Source organism: Oryzias melastigma, linkage group LG11 (assembly GCF_002922805.2).
Source record: "Oryzias melastigma strain HK-1 linkage group LG11, ASM292280v2, whole genome shotgun sequence".
Taxonomy (NCBI): Eukaryota; Metazoa; Chordata; class Actinopteri; order Beloniformes; family Adrianichthyidae; genus Oryzias; species Oryzias melastigma.
In genome coordinates, this window is record NC_050522.1 from 26,551,418 (window position 1) to 26,558,528 (window position 7,111).

General features: G+C 43.4%; 1 long non-coding RNA gene across 2 annotated transcripts; it reads left to right on the forward strand.

The window, feature by feature from the left end:
- The first annotated feature begins 4,319 nt into the window (after positions 1-4,319).
- Positions 4,320-5,732, forward strand: LOC112162624. Of its 2 annotated transcripts, none has more exons than XR_004948684.1 (2): positions 4,320-4,771; positions 5,485-5,732. It is a non-coding gene; the product is annotated as an uncharacterized LOC112162624 (long non-coding RNA). The 2 variants fall into 2 exon arrangements; XR_002922110.2 differs by having other exon boundaries at positions 5,492-5,732.
- The last annotated feature ends 1,379 nt before the right edge of the window (positions 5,733-7,111 follow it).

Sequence of the window (7,111 nt, forward strand, 5' to 3'; positions counted from 1 at the left end):
ACTATATGCACACAAAAAGGTAACAAATTGTTAATTTGTGACCACAAAAGCTAATTTGAGGGAACTATTTATTATTGTTTGTGTCCTGTTCACTGCTCCGTCATGTATTGCATGTTTGAGAGCAAATACGACTTTTTATGATTAACAGTAAATATGTCATCTCTTTTTTCTTCTTTTATTGTCTCTATTTTTTAAATATGACTTAACATCTTAATTATGTCATATTTTATTGTTTCTCTTGCTTTCACATATACACACATATCAAGCCCGGACCAAAGCAGACTTCTTCCTGGTGACCTACATCTCCGCTCCTCACAGCAACAGTGATGTAAAGCTGAACTCAGGCCAGAAATGAGAAGCTCTGACATATTAGAGCTGATGTTTAACCTTTTTCAGGCTGTGATGACTGACACTTTGTTTACTCTCCTCTGCAACCCATACTGTTAGTGTTTGAGACAGCATGTCAGATCCTGCTGCGCCGCTCTCAACATCTGTTTCCACTTACTCTGCATGCATGCAGCCCATCAGGCGGTTTGATGGACGGCCGCTCAGAGCCATGCATGTCTGTGCATCGTCTGCAGCGCGGAGGAGCAGCTCGCAGCGTCCCGATCAGGACGTAACCTTCACTGAGATGGATATCTGCTGCTCACTGCTCTCACGTATGAAGCACTAAGCCATAAATCAGCAGTGACACCTCGGCGGCTGATGAGATTATTGGTTTCAGCTGTTTTTGGGGGAAGCTGAAGTATTATTTGTTCATAGAAGTGCTGCTTTCAGTTAAGGATTTGTGTCAGGAAGGAATGCTAATGACGGTGTAAATGAAAACACAGAAGAGTTAACCTCTGCCCGTCTAAACTCCTGTGTTTTATCCTTCTCTCTTCAGCCAGATCGTGAACAAGCGTTTTAATGAAGCCACGCCCTTCAAATGCAAGAAGTTCTGATACGGAAAACTCCAGAAATGCATGATTGTGTCACAGAAACAAGTCTGAAGCATTTAACCCTTTGCAGCTTTTCCCACAGGCAGAATTAAGTACCTTTAAATTAATGTAATTCACAATATTACTATCAATAAAAGACCTGAGATTTTATAGAGTCATTTTTGATTCTTCAGTGATCAACATTCTACACGACAATCAGGGGAGAGTCGATTTCTTTTACCTTCATGTCGGACCAGTCATGGTCAGGGAACGGTTCAGTATCGTTACGCCAGGCTTGGTGGATTTGTCCAGATGTGTTAAGTACAAAGTTCTGATTCATTATTCATTTTCTGGCTCCTGCAATTGTTACTCTGGAAAATATGGAACATTATTCTATACCAATAACATATGAAGGTATAAATGAATTTAAAAGGAGGACAATACTCCTAGGAAAGAACATTTTCCTGCATAACTCTGCTGGTTAATGTGATGATGTATCGCCAGTTCTGTCACTGAATCGTTCTTTGACGTCCTGGTTAAGACGTGAACATGTGAAGACGAAGATTTGAGAGCAGGAAGAACAACAATCTCAAAACATTTCGTTTGAGAAAAAGTGACAGATTAAAAACAAAACAGACTTAATGAAGGTCAGACGTCTCACTGATTCACCTGAAAACACGTAAAGGAAACGCTGAGAATCGGGTCGTGACATCAAAGAATAATAAAGCTGGTTCCACTTTACTTCAGTGGAAGCATGTTATAAAAACTAGCGCAGCGGAGAAAAACATCTCTGCAGCTTTTGTTGCTGCTGTCACTCAGCTGATTCACTGACGCAGGTTTACAGAAACTATATGGTTTCTATTAGGATTACAGAATAAAAACTGTGATCCTCAGCAGGAGGATTTTTACAGCTCTGGGGTCAAACCGTTTACATCAACAGCTGAGAAACTGAACGTCAGAGTTGAGTATGAAGGAGCTCTAAACCATAACAGCATTCTAACAGTCAGACCTACAGATCCAGTAGAAAATGGAGCAACAGAAACAGCTGAAGAGGAATCCAGCAAATGTCATGGCTTCCTCTTTTTACACTAAAGTTTGACTTTTTGAAATAAAAATGAAACATAAAACTGGAACAAAACTCAAACTTCACTGGAAGAAACAAAAGGCTGTCAACAAGACTTCAACCAACCAACAAAGCAGAAACAGCTGGTTGGGATGGTGGTGGGGGACGGACACACGAGCTGAACTCAAACTAAAACAAGAAAACCAAAGCAGGAGATTCAGAAGAGACGTGAACCAAAACAGAGACTGAAACACGGAGGTTTGTGGAGATATAGAACAGGTGAGACAGGTAATGATCCGAGCAGAAGAGACGTCCAGGAAGTCACTGAAGAGTCAAAGGTTTGTCCACAAATCCTCACATCAAGATGTTCAGTCCATCAAACATGGAGTCTCTGGTGATGAAGCTCAGTCACTGAGAGGATTCATCCTCATTTAGGAAAAATGGTTTTCCTGTTTCTCATTCAGGTCTACAGTCTGAGAGTTTGGATAAAACTGTAGAATATCCCCCAAAACAACAAAATGACAAGAAACTGTCGGTAAACCCCAGCAGAACTCCTGCTCTTCTTGTGATGTGAGCTGCTGGGATTTTAACGTGAAAAGATTCTAAAATAAGAAGATATTCCAGACGTCTCAGTGTGACATTCAGCTGTACGGCAGGTGACCTTCAGGAAATCTCAAGGTCACAGTCGCTCAGTGAACCCTAGAGAGAAACGTTCATGTTTATCTACGGGCGTGCTGCGGGCGGCAGGTCGTCGAGAACACTTCTACAACCAGTAAGGAGGAGTAGTGGAGATGTAGATCCTGCAGACTGAACAAGGATCCTGTGAAACGGGACACGTGCGCGCTGTTAACGTGCACGGTAACAGTACTTAATGCTGGTGTTTGATGTAGATCACGTGTCCAAGTCAAGGCCCTCCAGATCCTTTTATATTTGTGTTTTAATGGTCCGATATAATCCGGTAACACAGCAGCACGTTCTCATTCCCTCGTTTGGTCGAGGACTCCATCGAAAACTGACGTTTTGGGCGTTCCCAACTCTTCATTCGTGGACGTGCTGGCTGTTCTTATTGGATCAGGGATCCCCGACCTCAGGGCCACAAAGGGGGTACCTGTCCAGTACCGGGTCGAGGGCCGCACCGGTATCCTAACCTTAACTTGGTACTAGTTGATACCGGACGCGGGTCAGTTCTGGTTCCAGCTGCAGACCAGGCTAGGTTAAGGTACTGAGATTCAGCCCGCCTAAAAAATATGTCTTTAAAGTTTTAAAAATGTAGTTTTAGAGTTTTCAATGAATGTTGATCCTGTTCGGCCGCGACCTCAGGTGAGTTCTGGATTCTGGCCCCGGTGGGACTGACTTTGACACCTGGTGGAGATTATACTGCATAAACTTAAGATACATTGTTAGGGGGTCGGATTAAAGAAGTTTTAATTTCTTCCTACTTCATTTCAAACAACATATTGAGGTCATTTGGTTTTTACTTTTGTTGATTTTGATTGTTTTTTATGTTTTTTGTGTTGTTTGAAATAAAGAATATAAACAATTGTGGATACGATTCATTTGTGCAGAAACTCTTTATTTGAATCTTCTCTGTTCGTCACCTGAATGTGATTTCTGTCCGTTACCTGTTGTTAGAATCTGCCCCCCCCGCCTCGTTTGACTGTTTTTATTGGACCATGTCGAGGTTCCCGCCCCCCTGACAGCAGACGCCGAGCCCTGACGTTTACAGCCGACCTCGGATGACTTCATGACAGCTGAATGATTTATTAGTTGTTTTGACAACTCTGTTTTTACTGTTTTATAAACAGGAATTTTAAATTTTGCTCAAACTCATCAAAGACACATTTTTAAAAATCCTGCAGAACAATGAGGCTGGACCTCAGCTGGAGTCTCCCGGTACCAGCTGGCCCGCCTGCAGGATTCTGCCATAAATCTGCGGTTCCAAGGTTTTTATTGGCGGTCTCTCAGTCAGGAAGCGACTGAAACATCCGAAGATCGTTACCAACACGTTTAATAAAAGCACATACGTGCAGAAACGTCTCTAACGCAGCATTTCCACACGCATGAATCCTCTACACAAAAGGCCGATGTGGAGCCAGAACTCTGTTCACGCCGAGCAGCTTCAGGACCCACGGCCCGGCCCGGGTCCTCCAGAACCGACGGCTGACAGAGAACGCAGCGACCCCCTCCGCCTGCAGGAGGGCATGCTGGGATGCATGTCTGCGTGTTGTGTTGTTGTCCGGAGCGTTGCGTGCTGCTGGAGTTGGTGTTTTTCTGCCCCTCCTCCCTCCTTGCTTTGCTGGCTATTCTGGGAAAGTCCAAATTACAGTCTTGCAGCGTGCGGTTGGCTCGTGCGGTCCCAAATTTGTACTTTACCTACTGGGGCAGCTCCGCCCCTCCCCCCGTCTGTGTCCCAAATCTCTCACAATCGGCCTTAAAAAATACGACACATTTCTGCTCCTGTGGCGTCTGAACCGGACTCAACACCGTTCATCTAGTTGTTTGTGTGTTCAGTTTGTGTTCAGTTTGTGTTCAGTTTGTTTGTTCAGTTTGTGTTCAGTTTGTGTGTTCAGTTTGTGTTCAGTTTGTGTTCAGTTTGTGTCTTCAGTTCCCGTCCTGCTGTGGTTGATCTCTTCCTCCTCTCTCATCCACTCGTCCTCATGTCTTGTTTTCTTGTTGTCGTCGTCTGGATGGTATTCCTAAACACGTCCGTGTCTCCTAGGACAACAGATCCTCCCTGCGGCTGCGCTCCAGCGTGGAGCTTCCTGTCTCCGGCCCAGATGTAATTACCATGGTAACCTACGGACCAGCGGCCCGCTCTCCATTCACAAAACGTTTGTGGGTTTCTACAAACGCTCAGTTCTGTTTGACAACAAACCTTCTGACCTCTAGAGTGACCTTCCTGATTACAGCCACACCTGTTACAGGTGAACTGAGCTGCTGCAACTACACCTGCAGCTACACCTGCAGCTGCACCTGCGGCTACACCTGCAGCTACACCTGCAGCTACACCTGCGACTGCACCTGCGGCTACACCTGCAGCTACACCTGCAACTACACCTGCGGCTGCACCTGCGGCTACACCTGCAGCTACACCTGCAACTACACCTGCGGCTGCACCTGCAGCTACACCTGCAGCTACACCTGCGGCTGCACCTGCAGCTGCACCTGCAGCTGCTGACTCATGTCCACAGATGCATCCTTGCGTTCAGTCTGAGCAGACTCTTCAGCCTCCGTCGACTGAAGCTCTTCCTCTACTTTGCGTCAAACCATCCTCAGATTATCCAGATGCATTGTGGGATGTGCAGCGTTTTGATGCAGAGCTCCGTGGAAGGCTTCAGCACAGATTAAATCATGACGACCATCTCATCCCAGAATAGTCCACATCCACGCGCTAATTTTATCTCACGGTTCAGACGAGATTAATGAACGAGAGAGATGGTGAAACGTCTCATTGAAGTTTACTCTTTAATCTGCTTTAACCTCTTTCTGATTTCCGGTTTTCAGCTTTTAGGAGTGAAGAGCGACCGGATGAACTCCATCTCCTGTCTCTGCTGCAGATGGACCGGATCATTCTGATCTGGAGGTTCAGAGACGCCTGGAGGCCGAGACCCGCCGCTGCAGCCAAACGCTCAGGGACGCCCAGCAGGCAGAGCTGCTGCCGCTTTCCTCCTCCTCTCCAGTGTGTCTGCACACAAAGTTTGGTTCAGTCGCATGGAGACACGATAAATAAATGAATCTCCAGAATTACATAACCAGGGCTGTGCTGAACGGTGTGGTGAAAACCAGCCTGATGTGAGCGCTCCAACCGGGAATTCCAGACTTTATTCTTAATCGTTTTATTTATTCAAGCCAAAGGATCATAAAATGTTCTTTTTAAGACCAGAAAACCAAAACTTCTGTCCTGAAGTTAAAACTTTTGTGTCCACCTGCGGAATATCTGGTTCTGCAGCAGCAGGAGTTTGGAGTGAAGATTTGACCACAAACTCAAAACCTGAGCTGACCTTCATCTTCCCGCCCAAACATGATGACATCACAGCGGGAGAACGTCTAAAGATGTGTCCTCGTCAGAGTCGGACCGCTCAGACTAGAGGCACACGCTGATGTAATCCTTGATTTGGAGATCTTTAGAGTCAGCGTGATGTGGATGTTTTATTCAAAAACTACATGTAAACACAAGGAAACACCTGTGGAGGGAGGAGGAGCTTATGCTCACCTGTTCAGATCATTGGAGCGTCTGATTAGGAATATTTACGGATAAAAACAAACAGATTTTGATGCAGAGCTGATGCTATCATGTTTGTGTCAGCAGGAAGGTTTTAAGTTATTTGGTTTTCACTTTGATCGGAAAAAATGGTTAAAATGAATTAAAAATGTTCTTTTTTAAATATTATCATCAGGTGAAAAACATGCTGACAAAAAATGTTAAAATGTTGTTTTAAAACACAGAAAAAATATCAAAAATACTTAAAGTTCTCCACAGATTTTCCTCATGTCCAGATTTTTCAGATCAATAAAAATTTTCAGTTAAAAACGAAAACAAAAATTTTCAGTTTGAGTTTCAGCGAACAGTCAGCTGATGAAAAACCAGAAAAACTTCCTCCAGAGTTTCTGCAAATAAAGTTTCACTCACTTGAATGTTTTTAATAAAATCACGGAACATTTTTTCCTGATAATTTTTTTTTTTTTTTTTAACGATAGAAATCAGAAGTTTGTTCACCCAAATGTATAAAATATGAAACTAAAAGAAAAATCATTTGTTTTTAAAGAAACCCAAACATTTTTCTAAACTCTGGAAACCTTAAAATAAAGTTAAAATTAAGACGTTTCTCTGTCAGATTTATGATAAATGATATTTTTTATAATAGTTTGTAATTTTACGACCTGTTTAAAACTGTTAAAAAACTGAGAAAATGTTCGTCTGATTTCTGCCAAAAACAGCAGAAATCGTTTTTTCTTGATATTTAAAAAAAAACATTTTTCTTCAAGAAATAAAAAAACGAACTTTTCCCGATAAAGTGCATCAGTCTGTTCCAGCATAAACCGGTTCTGGAGGTTCTGTGATGTTCTGAACCGGTTCTGAAGCTCCTCCTCCTCTGAGGCTTTGATGTTTGTTTGATCTGAACTATAAATA